Raw genomic sequence first — 21,593 nt, forward strand, 5'->3', positions numbered from 1 at the left:
GTCAGTGTCATTCAATAATTTTCTTGGTTTAAAAGACCATAACAACATTTTAGTCTGTGACTTTTGCTGACCTGGGAATGTTTACCCATTATTTCAACATATTTCCCCTCTGTTAATTTTGTAGTCAAATAATTTGTTTAAATGTGGTGTTACATATTTGCAGCATTTCATTAAAAAAAAAAAACAGATACAAACACATTGTGCAAAGAAACATTATTTTAAATTAGTTCATAAGTTTCTATTCATATTGGATTTTATTTAGATATAAGTGAAGGCTTTGCAGGCATTTTTCATAATTCAACACTTCTGTAGTTCTTTAAAGGTACAATAAGTAGGATTCGGGGTGATATATTGGCAGAAATGTAATATTAAAAGTATGTTTCCTTTGGCTTCACCCACTGAAGTTAGCTGCTCCTCCAAGTTGAGGTGACCGACGTTGATAAAACACAATTTTTAAAGCTGCACTGCTTTATTTTGTGTTTTTATTGGTTTAAATCACTGCGTCCGTTTTTTTTGGTGATGAGGAGACTTAAGCAGATAATTCGACTCCTGGTTAAAAACATCCCGATGTTAAGTTACCAGAGAAGAAGGCGCGCATAAGTAGGTGCTTTTAATTGATTAAATCATCACGTCCATTTGTTTTGGAGAGGAAACGACCTTATTTGATAATTTGACTCCTGGTAAAAACCTCCTGAATATCAAACATTGAGGAAATTTTAACCAGGAGTCCATGCTTGGCACATGAATGAAGTTTCAGCTAGGTGCAATCTGCAATGCTCACCGCTAGATGCCGCCAAATCCTGCACATTGCTTATTTAAAGAAGGATTACAATGGCGATGTTTAATTTATTTTTAAAAAAGGCTCATTTTTTTCCTTAAATAGCTGGCTGTTGTTTTTAGCAAATGTGTCTCAAATAGAAGGAAAGAGTGTATTTGTCTGGGACTATTCTCAGTTGTGGCTTGATACGCATTAGTGAGTATTTACTGCAACAGTAGGCTACCATTTATGTGGGATTGACTCAAAATCACCGTGCTCTTCTTCATCATAATGACAACATGTCACCCAGTTGTGTTTTTAATAGGATTTTTTTACAGCGATGAAGTTCTATGGCACAAAGCAACACTGCACGTGTTAGTAGGATCAATTCATTGTTGGTTTTGGTTTGTTGACATCAAGAAAAATCTGATGTACTTGCTCATCTGAGCTCCAGTTTGTGTGCGAACTTGGTATGTTCTTTTATTAAATGTGTGTGTGTGATTGTGTGTGTGTGTCAGTGGGTGTCAAACCACATGAATAAATATGTCCACGGAGATAGCCCAGGGTTTGTTGACTGCTCCAATGTTTAAATTTGTGCTCTGGCTTCTCCCAGCAAAGCTTGTGACTCACTCTCTGATACAAGCTAACACGCTAAAAGCAACACTGGGTCAACGCTAACCTATTCTAATTTAATGCTGCGGGGAGAAACTGCTTAGGTAGCTGTGAATTGTTGCCAGCTCTCGCTAATCCCACCACCCAGATGACACGGCTAGTTGTTTTTCAGGAAGATTGATGTATGCGAGAGTGTTAGATGGCGCTTCATGCTAATAACATCGACACAGATTTTGATATTAGCCAGCTAGGCTAATGCATCCTAATGCATCCCCTGCCGCTCGTCTGTTATCCAGCCAGGATAAGTGTGTAGCATCCTGTCTGACTCACCGAGATCTCATTACAGATCTCTTTGGCCGTGCAAACCCGTGTCACTGGCCTCTCTCCCTCCATCCATCCATCCTTCACTCCATCCCTCGCTTGTCTCATCCATCTCTCTCTGCGCTCCTCGCCCCTCTTCTATCCCGGCCTTTTTAGTATGCATTGCTGTGTAGCCTATGGCTGCAGGTGAGAGTCGATGCTTATGCATGAGTCTGTGTGTGTGTGTGTGTGTGTGTTGTCAGCATGGGTTAGTGATCATGCATGTGTTGGCAAAAGAGTGTGTATGCATGTAAATCCAGGCTTGTGTGAGTGCGTTCCTCCATCACAAGGAGAGTCACGGTTGAGTGAATTGGGACTTGATCTTGAGTTTGCTTGCATGCACATGCATGCGATCACAAACATGAGAGCAAATGCAGACACACACACACACACACACACACATGCTCACACACACCAAGCGCTATATCGTGGCGTTACAGATGGCTTCTCCACAGCCCAGCTGTGCTTTGCGCATTTGCCTGTGTGTGTTTGCGCGTGGGTGTGTTTTGTGGGTGTGTTTAGGTGCGTGCACGTGTGTGATTGATTACTGTTCTTTTGCTCTCCCAGGTGCTTCCACTATTCAGCAGCCTTCACTCTCTTTCTCCCCTTTTTTTCTCTTTTTCCTTCCCTTCTTTGTCTCAACACACATGGTTTTATCTCCACAGAAAAGATGATAGGTATAATAAAGCGATATTAAAGCACAGAATAGCCTCGTAGCTTCGTTCTCCGCATTCATTATGTTTTGCTCACAACGGCGGAAATACATCCTAACAAGTTAGATAATTGATGATATCAAATTATAATTTAATTTCAGATTTTGGCTCAGGTTTATCCCTCATCTCAACCTCAGGTGACTTTGAGTTTTGTGTGTAAACGTGTGACTGTGTTTGCGTGTGCTTTCATCCTGGCTACCATGGCTACGGCTATGTCAGTCGATAGACATCTGAGTGAGAGGTCATTAGCATCTCCCTCATGTTTTCTCTGCATGAGAACATTAGCAATTAGCCAGATCCCGGCTACGCGCCTGCCCGCCCTCCTGTCTGGGTGACTGAACAGCACGCCTTGGGATTTGGCTATCATCTAGATCACAAGCCAACATGAAGTCCGACTCTGACGTCTGAGTCGTGAGTGTTTATATGTTTTTCACTCAGTGTTTTGTTCTTTCTCTGGATGTGTTTGGTTGATTTAACACAGCTCACCATGTGAGTTGTGTGCTGTTAGGCCCACTTTCTGAGGGCTTTTTTTGTTTTGTGCCAAACCTTGACTGTGAGTTGTTAGCATTTGACGTGCGTTTGACGTCTGAGGTGTGTGTGTGTGTGTGTGTGTGTGTGTGTGTGTGTGTGTGTGTGTGTGTGTGTGTGTGTGTGTGGGTGCATATGTGTGTGTATCCAAGGTGATGGGCCAGCTCTGACAATAACACTGTGATAAAAAAAATCTCCTCTGCCCCCGCATTACACCCACCTCCGCAATGCCGCAACCTCTTTCTCAGAGAGACACAGAGAGAGAAGAGAGGAGGAAAGCAAACATAGAGAGAGAGAGATAAGAGGAGGAAAGCAAACAGAGAGAGAACAGGGGATGAAAAGCGGAGAGATACTGAGCGGCAAACAAAAATAGCGATGGAGGAAGAGAAACAGTAGGAAAACAAACTGAAGGAGCGTCAAACAGACAGAGCGGCTCCATTATCACACTGAACGCTGCTTTTGACTTTGTCTGCCATCCACATACCAATGCACATTGTTAAATCCCCCACCTCCGACCGCCAGCCCGCCTATCACCACAGCAACGCCCTATTGTCCGTGCCCGTCAGCATGCCAGCGTGCCCAACATACCCAGATCTGGCATCGGGCCTGTGCCCACTTTCAGAGCGGCGTTCATTCACTTCACTGCCTGGCTGTGTGGCTGTGTGGCACTGGTTGCTATGGAAGCTAATTCACAGGCAGAGAACTCACTTTGTGTCCATAACACGGAGGCAGTCAAGCAAGACGTACACACACGCGGGCACGAACGCATGCATGTAAGCAGACACGCACATGCAACCTAGCAACAGCACTGAATGGGGTGATGTACTCAGCGGGGACTCAAGAGGGGATGCAATGATTTTCCTCCTGCAAAATTATTCACATTGCCATCATAGACATAAAGATTTAGCCAAACTGTGCTGTAACGGGTAATGAGCTGACAGGTCAAAGGTCAAAGAAGGAAAGTTTTGTATTAATGTGTAGGAGGAGTGTTTCTGCACCTGAGCCGTGCAGCCCGTTGACCTGCCTGGTGGACGGATGCACTTCAGCTTGAACTCTTCAGTTACACTGAGCATATCTTATACCTAAATGTAAGAGAGTGATAAATATAAGTTTGTGTTTATGCTTCTAAATGTATGTTCATTATCAGGAGATGGTGTTGGCGTTGTATGTTTGTGCAAACCACGGAAACATTACATTTGTACGCATCATACGTATTATCATCGTTTCTAAAGTTAAAGACTTTATCACTGAGAGGTGGAAGGGATGATGGATGACATGACACCATGCAGGGACAAAAAACTGTTTTTTTTTTAATGAGTCAGCGGTGCATTTTATACCAGCTTTTTAGCCAACAAATGTGGGCGTCTTTTTGAGACCCTTAACTGTGTTTCCACCAAAGATAGTGCCATAGAAAGTGGTTGTTTTATTAATGAGATCGCTGTGTTTTCTGTAGGGATAGTGCCATGAAATGTTTTGGTTTTTTTTTTAATGAGACATTGCTGCGTTTTTCTGCCTGCATAGTGCCTCATACAGCGGTTGTTTTTTTTTTACAGAGACATTACTTTGTTTCTAGCTTGGCTAGTGCCAAAAATAACTTTAATAATTTTTATTTTTAAGCCGAGACATTGCTTTATAACTTGACTGTATAGTGGCACAAAAGGCGTTTTTTTTCCCATACTGAGACAATGCTGTTTCCTGCAGTGATAATACCACAAACATGATTATTTTTTCAACAATACATCGTTTTGTTTGCTGTCCGTGTAGTGCCATGAAACAAGGTTGTTTTTTTTTTTCAACAAGTTGTCGCCTTTGATGGTATGTTGCCACAAAAAGCAGATGTTTTTTAGTGACACAATGGTGCGTTTCCTGCCGTGATTGTGGCTTGACCGGGGCTGTTTTTTTAAAAATTTTATAACAAAGACATTGCTTAGTTTGCTGCCAGGATAGTGCCACAAATGTAGATTTTTTTTTAGCAGAGATATCACTTTATTTCCTTCTGGGAAAGTGCTACAGATTTTGTTTCCTGCAGGGATAGTGCATAAACATGGTCGTTTTTTTTAGCAAGTTGTTGCCTTCGCTGAGATATTGCCATGAAAAGCTGTTTTTTTTTTTTTTTACAAAGACATTCCGGCTGGGACAATGCCTCGAAATGTTGTATTTATTCATTTTTTCAACAATGCATCGCTATGTCTCATGCCAGGATAGTGCCACGAAAAGCAATGTTTTTCAACAAAATAATACTTGCATTTCTGGCCAGGAGAGTGCCACAAAAAGTCTTTTCCTAACTATAACCAAATTGAGTTTATGCCTCAACATAACACACATTAACCAGAGTGTTGTTGAAATGTTTCAAGGTATCTGCTATATAATAACTTCTAACCATCCATGGTTTGCAGACGTACTATGTCATCATTTATTGTGGTGATTGCGTCACATGATGGGAAATGAATTTCCATCTGGCAGAGAAGCAGCCAACTTTACCTTAAGAACTTTCCTCAGAGTTTCATCTGCCGAAAAGACCACACATAGATGCCGCCCACTCACAAATATATTCACATCTGCACCAATATGCTCAAACATTCACATACATACATTCACACACAGACGCAATCTCTGCCCTGTTTTTAATGCTCTTTTAATGTCTTTTCTGTGTTTTATATCACTATGGCAATCATAACATAAGCAGCTTAACTGTCAAATTGTTACAGAAACTTAAAAGTTTATGTTTGTCTGCACATGGATGCTTATTCAGGCCATGACTACAACTGGTGAAGTATGTCAGCGGGGGTGTTTTATACGTTATATCATGGCACAAGATATGTTCTGTAACATTTCTCACTCTTGGTTCTTCTATCTGTCTCTGTCTGTCTCTGATCTCGCTTTTTCTCAATGTTTCTCTCCGGATTATGTAACTCCAGCAGCTGTTTGAAGGAACAGGAGGGTGGGGAGGGGGGATAGGTGGGTAGAAAACTTTTCAAAGTACTGTTGTTGCTGCGTGATCAGAACACAGGAGAGACAGAGAGCTGGTGACAGTTTCTGGTTCCAGTACGATTCTTGACAATAATTGCCTGGTCCCATCGCACACTTCCCTGTGCGCTCTAATGGTTGTTATTTCCACCTCTCTGTTTCTGCTCTCTCTCACACACAAACATACCAATCTGCATCTTTGACTTTTAGCTGTTCCTCCATTTTGTTCAAATTATCCATATTGCATTCTGTTTTTCTCTTGATGTCGTTCTGTTCCCCCGATCTGTCTTTCTCTCCCTCTACAGCTCCCTGATCCCTGCTTTGGCATCGCTCTTTATTTGTTCCCCTAACCTCATCTCTTCTTGCTTCCTCCATCTGCCTCTCTGCCCTTCTTCGTCTTCACTCCTCCCAGCATCATTTTCATCTCTCCCCTCCCTTTGCCTAATTTGTTTCGTCTCTCTCTCTTTCATTCTCCGTCACTCTGGAAGACAGCTAAACAGCAGCGGGGCAGGCTTTACTTAGCAAGGCGCTCACTTAGCTGAATGCACACACACATACACACACTCTCAAGTCTCTGAAAGCACACCCGGACTAAAATTACTGCCTTGCTTGCCGGTTATAGTGCTGAACAGCTGTGCAGGCGAATAAAACTTTGCCCCGCAATTGCACACTCACCCCAAAAAACTTTAATAATAATAAGCACATATCATTCTCCATATGCTTGCAGAAGAGAGTCACTGTATTCAAGAAAGCCCTGATTATGCATTTCTTCATTGCCAGTGGTGTACTAATACGCAGGAGCGTCGCAGCAAAGCCTGGGCACTATGCATAAGCAGTGTCTTTGGGCCCCCCGTCCTCCCTCTTTCACTTCATGTCTCTCTCTCACACACCTTTTATGTTGACATTATGCATCCTACATCTTGCATTATTTGTCCTCTGGTTTTAATTTTAACCTGACTCTACCCTAGTTTCTTCTAGCTTGTGTTCAAAAGGGCTGTTTGGCTTTCTGTTCTTGTATCGCTGTCTATGTATCCCATTTCTGCTGTGACAACCATTTCCGGTTGTCACAGCACTAAAGGTGCTATTTAAGTTATTATTATCATTTAACTCTTTTTGTTTTGTTTTGTTTTACAAAGTAACATTGCTTTTTGTCTTTTCTTTTTGGATCCCAAAATAGTTACAAAAAACTCAAACTTTTCATGCCAGGTTTTTTTGAGCCCCCTGGGTAGTCAGCCCCCACCAACTTTACCCTTGCTGATTTTTTTAGTTGAATATTTAGCAGTTGCCCAACAGGTGTATCCTGCTAACAAGCTTTCGGTCTCATAAACACTATTTCACAAAAAAGCTTTTCCCCACAGTTACATATGAAAAGTCTGTGAGACTTGCACATACACTTATTAGTATGGATACACGTTCATTACTGATCCCTTACAAGCATGATATATTCAGCTCTAATGAGGCGCATTTGATCAAATACTCATCAGGGATGAAAGATCCCCCTCCATCATCCTTAGTCTCCCCCCTTTCCATCCATCAGGACCACCAGTGCAAAGCTGTGTTTTGTTGCAGTAACGCTGTTACGGGAGGATAGAGTGCAGAGAAGGGAGAGGAAGAAAAAATAAGGAGTGAGAAAGGAAGGAAAGGACATGATGAGAGGAGGTAGAGGATGAGAGACATGAAGGACAGTTGATGAACTGCACAGAGCTGGACCGCAGCCAGATCCTTTTAATGAGCAAAGTGCTGCACCCAACACCTCACACCTAATTACACACACACTTTTTCCCGCTCCTCACACACACACTCTTGCAGGAACCTTATTTTTGCCTTCCCCACTCTGCAGCATCCCACCATCCAGCACTAAGTACTCCCTCCAGATCAAACAAGCAGCACACAGTAACCAGCATACAGATGAGCCTCCTCTCTTCCTCTCTACCCCCTCCTCGCTTTCTCTCTCCCTCTCTCATCACAGCCTCTGTCTTCTCCTCCCTGCAGTAACCCCCTTGCTCTTCCCCTCCACCATCACCATCCCCCTTTTCCTCCCCCCTCCGTCTCTCTCTCTCTGATGTTCCTAACGCTCAAAAAGAAATACATCAGCCCTCACAAGACAAACACACTGCACTGACACTTTCCTGGGTAGTCCAATAAAAACATATTACCTGCAAAGTGCATTAGACTCAAGTGCAGACACACATATAACATGTATGAACCCACACACACACACACACACACACACGGAGAAGCGTCTGTGTGTAATCAGATCTAGGTTAGCAGCCGTGGTATACTGTTCACTGGAACAGTGTGTACCCGCCCTCTCACAGTGCACCCAAGCTGAGCTCCTGGAAATACACAATGTGTGTGTGTGCATGTGCGTGTTGGGTTGTATGATGCACATGAAGACGGAGCCTTAGTGTTTACACATATATGTGTGTGTGTGTGTGTGTGTGTGTGTGTGTGTGTGTGTGTGTAGATGGAGGCATGTGGGAGAGAGATGAGAGAGAAGGATCAGTATTTGTATTCTGTGTTGTTTGTGTTTGTATTAGAGATTGGGTGTGACATCATGTTGCAGACCATGTGTTTACACTTTTGTGAGCACGTGTGTGTGTTTCCGTGTGTTTTATGCAATGGATTATCCACAACGATCCATCCAGGCATCTAAAAATGACAACAAGACAGAAGCTAGAAACCTTAAGGCAAAAAAGACATTATTATTATTGTTTTTCAGAAACACATTGGTCATTGACTTGAAATTATTAAATGACTACTTGCCACTTGTTTATCAGTGTTTGAGACAAACCATTATTTAAACAGTCTTTTTTTCTGTCCATTTTGGAGCAATTAACTTTTGATAGTTGAACCAAGTTCCAGTGAGGCCTCAGTGTCAAAGTCATGCTGTCATCTTAAGATGTTGCAAACCTTCTGGTAGGGGCGGCAGAAAAAAAGACATTTTTAGATGCATTGTGATTTTTTTTGATTGAAAGATTAATTCTCGATGTAGAAAAGTTAATATCAGAACTTAAACCCAACTCCTGACAGTAATTACCACCTGCAACAATCTTCTCAAACTGACCTGTATGTTCCTTATGGCTGTAGTTTGACTGATCTTAAGCCCGCCCCCCTTCAGTTACTCTGGCTAGATCAGACAAACTTGACGATGCCGGTTCCATTCAGCCGGTTGCTGTAGTGTGTATTTCTGTCCGTCTTTGTTGCTTAAACTCTACTGTGAAAACACAATGTTGCATTATGAGAGATGCTCAACTAGTTTGCTAGCTGGCCAGATGTTTCTGTGCCGTCCGTGCTTCATGTGTTAAAGGCTGTTCGGATGGCGATTAATAGATGGTGTTGCAGTATTTACGAGCTTGGCACATAATATATCTAAGTATAATCGAAAAGGGAAAGTTGATGAAGGTTCTGCTGGGTACTAAGCTTAATCAACTGTAATTTGAGCACAAAGGGGTGGGACCGAAGGAGGGCATGTGCATTGCTGTGTTGTGGTCTCATCTCTTCCATCTTTTACTGCTTTTTACTGTTTATGACATTAAGCCTTGAGGGGATGGTGGGTTTGGTTGTGTGTCTATGTGCGTTTGTGTATTTGTCTGCAGCTAATCTTGCAAACTACTGGACCAGTCAGACTCATATTTTGTGTGCTCGTGTATGACAGTATGCTTAAGGATCTCTCGTGGTTGCTGAGGTTCACAATTGCTGAAAAACTCGTTTTATTGTCTGTTTCATATCATCAATCACTGCTGACTTCTCACTCGACCATGTTTTCCAAATATCAGCTTAAGCAACAAAAAGACGACAAGCGTTACAGGCCACATTTTGGCCTTCCTAAAAACATAAGTTTGGTTTTATTTTCAACCAGAGCATCTGCAGATTAATTCCATCCCCAATATGTTAAGATCCACTAAAGATTTGTGAACTTGCTTGTGTAAACAAACTTCTTGCCAACAAGAAAGGACACAAATGTGCAAACTGGAACTTTTGATAATATCATGATGTTTTATAAATTATCTGATCACATGTTTGGTATGAAATCAAAGTAAAGAGAGTTGCTTAACTGAAATATTACTGAAATGCCTTGAAGAATATTTATTTACTGCAGTTTTTTTTAGCAACCTTACAGTCTTAAGAAATGTGGCCAAATTCTAACAGTAATGTACCATTTTTCCAAACTACAGTAAAACACTGTAAATCTTGAGTGGACAGAGGCCACATGCAACCATTATCAATCATCATATTACCCACAGGTTAGCTATGGTATTACACTGTAAACCTCACAGTCCTCTGTAGAATACTGTAATAAATTAAAGTAAATTACGGTAGTGACAACGTAAAATAATGGTAGAATGCTGGCAACTGCAGCTGCCAGTTGTTGACCATAATATTACGGGAAAGTTTGTTATAGTGACTATACAATTTCCATTTAATTCCTTAAGACTTGTTTTGTCTATCGAAAAACTTAAAGTGGTTTTTGATTGCAGACACATGCAGGTTGTTTGCCTGAAAATATTACACATATAGGTAAAAAAAATCTGAGTTTAAGAATAAAAAGTGAAAAATGTTAAAATTATGGCGCTTCTTTCCTACCTAAATTGGCTAAAATGAGCAGCGCCTCAATTCTGCCCCCTAGCAGGTTAATACAAGATATACATGTTTGTGTTTAGCTGCTATTGTACTGTTGACTCATATTGTTATATTGTTCCTCACCATCATTAAAGATAGTGAACAAAAAACACAACAGCAGGGATTTCAGGGAAGACTTGTTACTATTTATAAAAGGAAACAGAGATTGTCATCCAATATGAATACGAACAGCATTGTATGAGTCATAGGTGGAGTGTCCACATTCATTAGCTGCTGACTGTGTGTGTGTGTGTGTGTGTGTGTGTGTGTGTGCGTGCGCTTTTAATGACGGTGCTGTGGTCCAGTTGCTCCCTACAGCCCTGCTTGTGTTCGTGGCACTTCTCTTTAATGAGGGACAAACAGTCTGTCTCTCCGTCTTGCTCTCTCTCTGTCTGCCTAATAACCCCCCACAGTAAATAACCATGAGCCTCCGGGGCAATTAGGTGGGCACTCGGGGCTTATAGTGTGGCGCTCGTAAGCGCGCGCACGCACACACACACACACACACACACACACACACACACACACAAACGGAAAGTACAATCAAGTTTAAAATGGGGCTTGAGCAATTGAGAAATCGGATATAAGCAAAGGAACAGATCAATGTAGAGACAAAATGATTAACAGAGAAAGACAAATGTGATGTTTTAAGTTTCTAACAAGGGTCTCGCCTACTTCTCCTCTTTCTCATCTGCGTTTAATTTGTGCTGTTGTTTCTCAATCTTTCATTTCACCTGTTTTGTCCCTTTTTCCCTCTTTCTGTCCTCCTCTCCTCTCCTTGACCTCATCTATTTGTTTTGGTCTGAGTCCCAGAGACAGAAAGGGGAAGGAAGGCGGAGGAAGCAAGAGAGGGAGAGAGAGACACACAGAGGGGAGCTTTCACCTTTCATTTCACCACAGCAATGAGTTGCCAATTTCAGCGTGCCCTTTACTGACCATCACACACACCTACATGCACACACACACACACATGCACTGAAACCTGTTCTCCACACGCCTCCCAATCTCCATGATAATCAGCTTCCTTTCATTGTGTTGCATCATGCAGGAAACCCACTGTTAGTCTGAAAGTGTGTGTGTGAAGGAGAAAAAAGTCAGTGGCAAAGGAGAGTGTGCTTCAGTGTGTGCGCGTCAGTGTGTGTGCATGTGTGTGCACCAGCCCCTTGTCTCTGTAGCAGCAATTGCGTATTCGAGGTACGTTGCCTTGCCATGCCACGCTGTGCCAAGCCAGTGGGCTGGCTCTTGTCTTATCTTTTTCTTTTGACTACAGAAATATTGCTTTTACACACACACACACACACACTTGGAGACACACAAACACACACAACAAAAACCACAGACGCATTCAAGTACAGGTTACAAATAACTTTGCTGTCAGCTGAAAACGCATCTTCTGGAAGAGAGATTTATATACATGCTGAAGGTATTTTTGTTCCAGAAATTCAACGTATATTGTTTATATTAACTATATGCAAAGATACATTTCTGTTTGTGTAAGCACAAAGGTGTCCACACAAACACACACTGTTTATCCCGGTGCTGATGTTTACGTGTTGATGGCCGCCATGTCGCTGCATTGCTGGGGGATCAGCCTCTCATCTTCCATTCATATATTCTTCCTTCCCTTCACCTCTTATCACTCTCCCCCTCCTGCTCTATCGTTCTATCATCCTTACTCTTTTGCACGCATTGTCACACACAAACACACACACACACACACACACACACACACACACACACACAAAATCCTTCTAGGTGCACACACATGCACACACATCACCGCTGTTCTCTATCTCACCTCTGTTTTCTCTCCCTGACACTTCTCTACACCCTCTCTGCGTTATCTCTGTCGTTCCCCCCTCCTCCCTGTTGCGCGCTCTTTCGTTCCCTGCCTCCCTCTCTCCCACATATACACACAAACAGACACACACACACACACACACACACACACACACACACACACACACACACACACACATTGCCGTGTCTGTCTCCACCTCCCTCTCACCCTCTCTCGCTCCCTCTCTCTCTCTCTGTCACACCTCTCTCTCTATCAGACCCCCCCTCACTCACTCTCCATCCATCTCATCCTCTCTTTCTCTCTCTCTCTCTCTCTCTCTCTCTCTCTCTCTCTCTCTCTCTCTCTCTCTCTCTCCTCGGGGCAAGCAAGGCTGTTGGTAGCATCAGTTTCAGTCAGCAGTGACACTGCAGTCTCAGTGCATCTTTTAATGGCACACCGTAGTAAAGCCACCTCTGAATTGAGCCTATGCAGCACATTAGACACACAATCACACTCTCTCTTTTTTCCCTTACACACACACACACGTATACCAGTGTGCATCCATGACGTACAGTGTGTGTCACTGGTCAGCACATATCAAAGCCAAACTAAAAATAGCATATATACGCTTTAACAGCTACACAGAAGCTGCTCACGGATTTCTAACAATGCACCAACTTCTCTTCCTCACACAGCAAAACACACAAAATACGTTCATGCACAGAGTAATGGATCCATAAGCCACATGTAAACAAAGATTAGAGGAACCAGAATCTGTCTTTGTCACTGGTTTCATGAGATCAGTGTGTGTATGTGAGTGTGTGTACGTCTTTCAGATTTCTCCTTATGCAATAGGCAGAGTAAACAGCGTGCTATGACACATCGATGCTCTGACATAGCGTCCCGTTATAGCACTACGTAACACATCCTAAGGCTCAGGCTTGGGATGCAGCTAGGGAGGAAAAAAACAAACAAACCACAGACAAACAGAGAGGTTGCAGCTCATGTTTCCCTGCATGCTCTCTGATGTGCTTTGCAGGCAGATACAGTATTTGTTGTTTTTTTTTTGTTGTTGTTGTTTGGACAGATGCTGGTGGAAAACAGAACTGAAGCAGGTGTCTGTTATTGGGAGTGTGTGTTTTTGTATGTGGGAGGCGAATGTTCCCCATGCTGTGAAAAAGCACCCAGTGAGTGAAAATAGATCGCAATCCCAGGAGGGACCCTGCTGTCCTCTATTCGGCATGGACACGCAGACAAACACACACGCCCCCTCTGCCAGTCCCCCTCTGCTCTCACTTCCATCTGCACAGCACACTGCTGTGCCTCCTAAACCTGCTACAGAGCAGAAACAAATGACAGGGAAAAGCATGGTACCTGTGTTAGGGGTCAGCCGTTCTCTCCTCCTTTTGTTGTCCCTCCAATCCCCCTCTTGTTCAGCTGTTCTGAGCCGAGGCGAGCTGAGCTGAGCCGAGCGGACAGCGGCGAGGCTCAATCCTTTTACCCTGCGATGCTGAAAATGGCACCAGTATTCCCTGATAGCAGCAGCCTGCCTGCCTGCTTCTCTGCTTCTCTCTCTCTCCCTCCCTCTCTCTCTCTCTCTCTCCTGCTCTCTAGCTTGCCTCCCTCCTCTGCTTGTCTGCTGCCATGTTGAGTGCACGCAGGGCGAGGGGCGGGCTGAAAGAAAGGGGGGGGTGATGATGGTGGTGGTGGTGGTGGTGGAGGAGGAGAAGGAGGAGGAGGAGGAGGAGAGTGTGAGGGGGACTCAGGGGGATAAGAAAGCAATTAGAAGACAGCCCCTCTTCCTTCCAGTCGGGAATGTATAATGGAATTAGCTTGGGGGGCGGCAGCGGCGGAGGTGGTGGGCGGGGGTGAGTGGGGTGTTGGGGTGCGTGGTCCTGCAGCCTCTGCTGGGGAGTCTAGCAGCCTGTCCGACAGCCACCACACACATATATGTGTGTGTGTGTGTGTGTGTGTGTGTGTGTGTGTGTGTGTGAGAGAGAGAGAGAGAGGGGGAGCAGATGGGGGTGGTGGTGTGGAGTGATTGCCATCACACTGAGCGCGCGTGTATGTGTGTGTGTCAGGGTGAGAGAGAGGGAGAGGGAGATAGCTGAGGTACTGATGGGAGGGAGGAGAGGAGTGGTTGAGCTGTGGGACCACCTGCTCCTTGCCTCCCTCTCTCTCTCTCTCTCTCTCTCCCTCTCTCTCTCGTGCACTCAGAAGCACCCGGCAGGAGAGAGAGAAAGGGCGAGCGGCGGCTTCAAAGCCCTTCTGTGTCTCAGGTTTGCTCTCCCTCCTCGTCCTCCTCGTCCTCCCCTCCCTCCCTCACTTTCTCTCTCCCTCTGTCTCTCTCTGAGTGGGTGGCAAGCTTCATGTGTGTCTGGAAACACAATTGTGTGTGTGTGTGTGTGTCTGTGTGTTTGTGAGACATACTCTGAGCGTGTGTTTACTCATGTATGAAAAGAGATGACCAAAATCCCAGTGTGAGAGACAGCGATAGGAAAAGATGGGGGGGCTGTGTGTTTTTGTGTTTATGAGGAAATTAGACAACAAAAGGGAAGGACTGTGTGTGTGTGTGTGTGTTTGTGTGTGTGTGTTTGTGTGTGTGAGTGAGAGAGAGCTGTCTTTTGATGGAGGGGGACAGAGCCAGCCACTGCTTGGGGGAGATATGTGTATGCGTGTGTCACTGATTGTGCCATGAATGAAAATAAGGAGGAAGGGAGGAGGAGGAGGAGGAGGAGGAGGGGGAGGAGGAGGGGTAGTGGGACTGTGATTCTCCTCCCATTCAGCCATCTCCTCCTCCTCTCCTCCTCCTCTTGAGTGACAGATGAGGGTGCTGCTGGCTGCTTGCTCAGGCGCGCGTCAATAATTAGCATCCTCTCCTTGTTTTCATTTGCTGTGTCGTGCAAAAAAAAGGAGAGCTTGTCGCAACGCGCCGAGCTGCGCGAGCGCAGCTTATCTCGGTCACTCTGAATCTCTCCTGTGCAGCCAAGGGTGTTTGATCGGGGTTTGCAGGCGCCAGCTCTCCGTCTCTTCCTCCCCCGCCATACATGCAATGGCCCGTGATCGCTCTTGGACAGATGCGTTGCAGGGCGGCGCACGCACAGCCTTGGCTGCTGCCCCCCGCCCCCCCACTCTCCACAAACAAATAGACGCACGCGTTGGCTGTCGGTCACGCGCGCACACACAATCACACACGCGCACGGCGATTCAAGGGCAATTGATTTGGAGTTTAATTTCTCTCCCGGTGCTCTTGACGCAAAAGGATGCGCCTCCGTCTGACCTTGACGACAGACGGGGAGAGTTTTGTCTCTGTCGCCGCGGCTCACTCTGAAGCCACCCGGGACACACACACACACACACACACACACACACACACACACACACACACACACACACACACACACACACACACACACACACACACACAAACACACAGCATCATCACCTGGAAACGTCAAAACCTTCCATGTACGATTATAAATGAACGCTCTCCATCTGCTTTCTAATTATAGCCAACATAAGGCTATTCCTAATTTTAGCTGCAGCCGCGAAATAGTCGCCTTTTTAATAATTCATGAGTTCAGACACAGAGCCCGCTCCTTACTGGCACGCTTATCGTCAGGGTGTTGCTCAGCCGGCTGAAAAACAAGGCGCATATAGGCCCGGGGTTTCAGAGAGGGACGCTGCGTTGTTCCATAGACATCAAGCTTGTAAATTTCTCAATAAAACATGGAAATAATCAATCAAACTCACCCAACGATTTAAATCTAAGAAACCTGGATTGACATAATTTTTTGTGCTGCGTTCACACGCCTTTCACAAGCATTTAAACCTTTGAAACTTGCTTTGAAGCCACAGGTTTGTTTTCTGTCAAAAACTTTGAAAAAAAAAAACAGTCAGCAACTTGGCATGAAATGTCTCAAAGATTGCTAAAAATAAATGTGAAAGGTGGCAAGAAAATGATCTGAAAGTACACTTTAAAATAGAGAGAATCATTAGAAAATTGTCACATAATGAGGAAAAAATATAAAGATTTTTTTTTTAATATCTTGTAATTATATTTTTAAAATTAGGTTCTTAGACAAATTATTATTATCTTTATCATCATCATAATTGTTATTTATATTTATTGTTTTTAATCATATTTTTTCTACTAATTTCAGTTCATTTTTTGTTTTTGTTCTTTTACTTTCATTTTGTGTGTACTAATTTCAGGTAATTTTCTTGTCAAATTTTTTTCTTTTGCTTTTTTGGTAATTTCTTGTTGGGTTACTCATCGCTTTTTATTCCATGTTTTTGTGAGAAATCAAGCCAATTTGCTCGGGTTTCAAAGGGTTAAGGGGATGAAAGGCATGAGGATGCTACTCTGATATCAGCCTCTTACTTTTCCCCTGCTCTGCCTAGAATCTGCAAACTATATCAGTCATATTTTTAAAAAAGATGTGATTAGTATTCGGCAGTTTGGAGATCAGTACCACCAGATGCACGAAGCCAAGCTATGCATATACGTGCCCAAAGCATGTCGGGGAGCTGTCCTCCCTGGGATGCATTTGTTTTGATCAATGCGGATCTGAGTGAGGCGTGATTTTGCCTACAGCGCTGACATCAATCGAGATGGACAGGGGTTAAAAACAACTGCCTCTGAAGAAACGTTTGAAAGCGCTTCTCATCTTGGCTCGCCGTGCGCTCTGATGCACTTGTGCAGGCCTGTTTGTGTGCAGTTTGTGGGGGCGTGCGTGTGTTTTCCAATCAGATATAGAAGCAGGGGAGCTGTCCTCTGTGTGGTGAGGCCTTCCCAGATAATCAGAGGTGTTCAACTGGTCATTTCTAAACAAAACACCATTCTTTTGCCCTATCATGTGATTTCAGTGCCACATTATTACATTGTTTTGATAATTAAAGAGTTCATATGAAGTTCATTAGTGGGTTTAAGTGGCATTATTTCGTTTTGATAATTTTTTTGTAAGCTGTAGTTGGGAATTTCGTTTTCAATAATGCCAAGTTCAGTGATCAGAGAATGGGGGAGGGTGTAAGGGTCAGAGTCATGGAAGACTCAGCCACACACACCTTGGATCAATGGGAGGCAGGGCAGGGAGGGGGTTGCTCTCTGTTGCCATAGAGACGGGAGGACAGTGGTGTTGGATACTGTTACTAGGCAGGAGAGGCTGCCTCTGAATCAGGTGAGAGATGTGGGGTGGTGTGCTGTAAAGGACAAATAACAGTGATCGGGAATAGTGTCAATATATGGATTATTTTTTCAGATCAATTCATGACTACTATAAAAAAATAAGAAGTGTGTGCCATGTGAAAAAAGACAAAATATAGCCAAATCTGGCTACTTTAAACTCAAAACTTAGACAACTATAAATTGTGTTATGGTCTTTTTTATTTTTTTTAAATCAAATCAAGCAATGACAAATATTTAGTGTTAAACAATCCTCGTGCACAACCCAGTGGTCACTGCATTGAAGTGCAGCAACCGTTTGTTTGTGATGTTATGTAGTGTCACACTGTTGTGTCTGTATCCTCTGTGTCCTTTATTCTAAGTAAAGGTTTTTGATGACTAGACATCACTTAAAAAATCAGTTCATAATTTTAATTCAGAGGAACAAACAGCATCATCTGTATGACAGAGAAGCAAACATGAGCCCGAGACACGAGTGCCACCCAGTGACTTTGGCCCATAACAACTTCTCGTTGCAGGGTTCTTTTATTAGAGCTGTGGTGTGCTCTCGCCCTCTGCTGGTAAATAATCAGTACGACTTTGTTTACTGTAAACAAACCAGGATTAAGGAATGCAGTGCTGAGAAAATTGCCTGTTCTTTAATGGTGTTGCATTCAGCATACAGACGTTAACATGTGAAAGTAAGTGCTCTCTTGTGCCAAGCTGTTATTAATGCAAATGTGTCTAAATGTATGTAACTCATTTATTTCTTTTTTAAGTTTTAGTTGTACAAGGGGCACTTTTTAAACATTATGTTGCTGTTACTGCTGTTTTGCTATTAGGCTGCTGCTGTTTTATGGTCCTGCTCTTTATTTGTTTTATTTGTTTGCAATTATGAATATGTTTCTATGTATTGTTTACCATTTTCACAGAGGACCATTTTGAAAAATCTAGTGATGCTTTCAAGTGTTATCCTTTGGCATTTGGGGTCACGTCTGACGAAATACTATACAACCATGTGTTTGTGGCATTTTGGGTCATTTTTGGTGACATAATATACTATGATGTTTTTGGGTCATTTTGGGTCTTTTAGACAACATACTATACCATGACGTTTTAGTGGCATTGTCAGCAGAGCATTGGTGACTTGCCTCAGCACTCGGCCACAAAAACGTTATAGTATATATTATGTTGTCAGAAATGACCCCAAAACATATATATAACATATAACATAACATATATATTATAGGATATTGTCAAAAATTACCAAAAATGCCATAAAAACATCATGGTGAGAAGTCATAGATAAAAATGAAACACAGAAGAAAAAATTCAACATCGATAATATTTTACCTGACAAAAGATATGGTTCCCATTAAAACAGTGGAAAACAAAACTACATGCACAGATTAAAATCTGTTCAAAAAGGTACTTTGGCCTAAATGTTCTGTTATTCCTCTATCTTAGGGCTATATTTTCTAAATTGGGAAATTCGCCTGGTTGTACTGTTCCGTAACATGCACAATAGTCTTAAAATGGGAAAAAATCGGGATCAAATCATGATCGTGATTCTGCCATAAAAAAAAAATTGCGATATGATACTTTTGCCATATCGCCCCTGTGCTATATTATGACGTTTTGGGCCCTTTTTTCAACATGCCATAGTATGATGTGTCTCTACAGGCCATAATATGTGATTTTCAGCAATTTCTTCGACATTCAACATACTATACTATTGCCTTGTTGGCCATTTTTTTTGACATGCTAAATTATGAGGTTTATGGTCCTTTTTGGCCTTTATTTCCACTTTGTATACTATGACGTGTCTTTACAAGCTATTCTCAGCCATTTTTATGACATGTCGAAATTTGACATTTTTTGACATACCATACTAAGGCGTTTGACATGCTAAATCATGATGTTTTTGGCCTTTTTTTCAACATGCCATAGTAAGATGTGTCTCTACAGGCTATAATATGTCATTTATAGCCTTTTTTCCGACATGTCAAAATTTGACATTTTTCGTCATACTATACTATGTCGTTTGACATGCTAAATTATGAGGTTTTTGGCCTTTTTTGGCCTTTAGTCCCACTTTGTATACTATGATGGGTCTCAACAATTTATGCTATTTTGTTTTCAGCCGTGTTTAGGAGCAGTTAAAATTTGACTTTTTTCTCCATACTATACTATTGCCTTGTTGGCCATTTTTTGACATGCTAAATTATGAGGTTTCTGGCCCTTTTTGGCCTTTATTTCCACTTTGTATACTATGACGCATCTAAACAAGCTATTATGAGTCATTTTCAGCCTTTTTCATGACATGTTTTTAGGAGGGGTCAAAATTTTTTGACATACTATACTATTGCCTTGTTGGCCATTTTTTTCATAGTGTTAAATTATGATGTTTTTGGCCTTTTTCTGCCATTAATCACCATTTGTATACTATGACACGTCTCTACAAGCTATTCTATGTCGTTTTAAGCAGTTTTTAGGAGGGGTCAAAATTTGACTTTTTTCGACATACTATACTATTGCCTTGTTGGCCTTATTTTCCACATGCTAAATTATGACGTTTTTGGCCTTTTTCCCCCCACTTTAAATACTATATCGTGTCTCTACAAGCTATGATTGTAACAATAGGATTGTTGTTCCTATGTGTGTTGTCCGGGGGACTGATTTGAGTGTTACACAGAGTACACAAAAATGTTGGCTGGAGTATGCGTTAATCTTCAGCGTGTTGATTAAATAAAGAAACCTGCAAGCATGGTGAAATGCTTTAGCCATCTGTTCTGTACAGTAAGAACAGAGCAGAATGAAACTTGGCGGCAGCGGATGGATATTTTGCGCACTATCTGCTGTTAGCCGGCGTGTTAGCTGCGAGGAGCCGTGAGACTAACGAGCCGCAACAGGTGAGCGGTGAGAGAAACTGCGTCGGGATGGAAGGGGTTAAACCTCCATCGATACTGGTGTTAGACTCAAACAACTCAGCGAAGAGCTGGAAGGAGGAATTAACTTTGTACACGGACCTTTGCATGCCCGATGGAGAAAAAGGAGGAGGAGGAGGAGACAGTGGAGGAGACAGTGGAGGAGTGGAGGAGACAGTGGAGGAGACAGTGGAGGAGAGCTCTCTCTGACAGGTGACAACAGACAGTGAGTCCAATGATGGCTGTTTGATGAACATTGTAATCTGAAAGTAAAATCATTGCTGATGACATCTTGATTACAGGGCAACACGGGAGGAGGCAATCTCAGATCATGATGAGAAACTGAGGAAGTTTCTGATCAGGTGCAGAAAACGAAACATAAAACTGAACTCAGACAAGTTTGACAACAGTCAGACAACAGCCGGTAACCTCCTCTGGACACCTGCTGACAGTGAAGGACTCAAAGGAGTACAGCGACTGGTAGGTACCTACCTGTCCAAATTTTATGACCATCTGTCAGATGACTGTGAGAGTCTGAGACAGCTCACACACAAAGAGAACATGTGGGACTGGACTGATGTACACGAAGCAGCATTTCAGAGACTGGAAGATGAGTTAACTAACGCACCTGTGCTACGATCAGGATGAGGAACTGACACCGCAGCGTGATGCATCACAGCTTTGACTTTAAGGGGCAAACCAGTTGCTTTTGGACACACACCTACAGAGAGGGGCTATGTCCAGGTAGAAGTTTCCTCAGTATACATATGGTGATAGTTCAGAGTGACTATAAGCCGCTGGATAACATTCACAAAAACCCTCTAATTATCACACCAAAGAGATTCAGCAGATGCTTCTCAGACTGCAGAAGTACAATATCAGTGTGGTTTATGTGCCAGGCACAGAGACACTGAGCAGAGCTCATCTACCGGAGAGTCCTAAGGCTGAGGTTGACATGGTTAACATGGTTAAGTACCTGCCTATCTCTGCTGAGAGACTGAGCTCCATACGATCAGCTACAAACGAGGACACAAAATTACAGAAAGTGATAATGACATCCCACAGGACATTAAGCGCTACTTCTTATTCCAAGATGATCTGTGATCTAGGATGCATCGTTTTAAGGGGAAGGAGAGCAGTGATACCTGATGCACTCAGAGCT

The 21,593-nt window shown here is 43.0% G+C and overlaps 1 protein-coding gene and 1 long non-coding RNA gene across 3 annotated transcripts in view; one reads left to right on the forward strand and one right to left on the reverse strand.

The window, feature by feature from the left end:
• rai1 (retinoic acid induced 1) overlaps positions 1–13,992 on the reverse strand; it is a 73,257-nt gene extending 59,265 nt beyond the window's left edge. The window contains exon 1 of the mRNA XM_088091013.1: positions 13,715–13,992. The gene's annotated coding sequence lies outside the window, so the exon portion shown is untranslated. The remainder of the gene's footprint in view (positions 1–13,714) is intronic.
• Positions 1–21,593, forward strand: part of LOC148186488 (uncharacterized) — a 90,684-nt gene that overhangs the window by 33,829 nt on the left and 35,262 nt on the right. The window lies entirely within an intron of this gene.

This window comes from Plectropomus leopardus, chromosome 18, assembly GCF_026936395.1.
Source record: "Plectropomus leopardus strain MGB_pleo_1.0 chromosome 18, ASM2693639v1, whole genome shotgun sequence".
Classification (NCBI taxonomy): Eukaryota; Metazoa; Chordata; class Actinopteri; order Perciformes; family Serranidae; genus Plectropomus; species Plectropomus leopardus.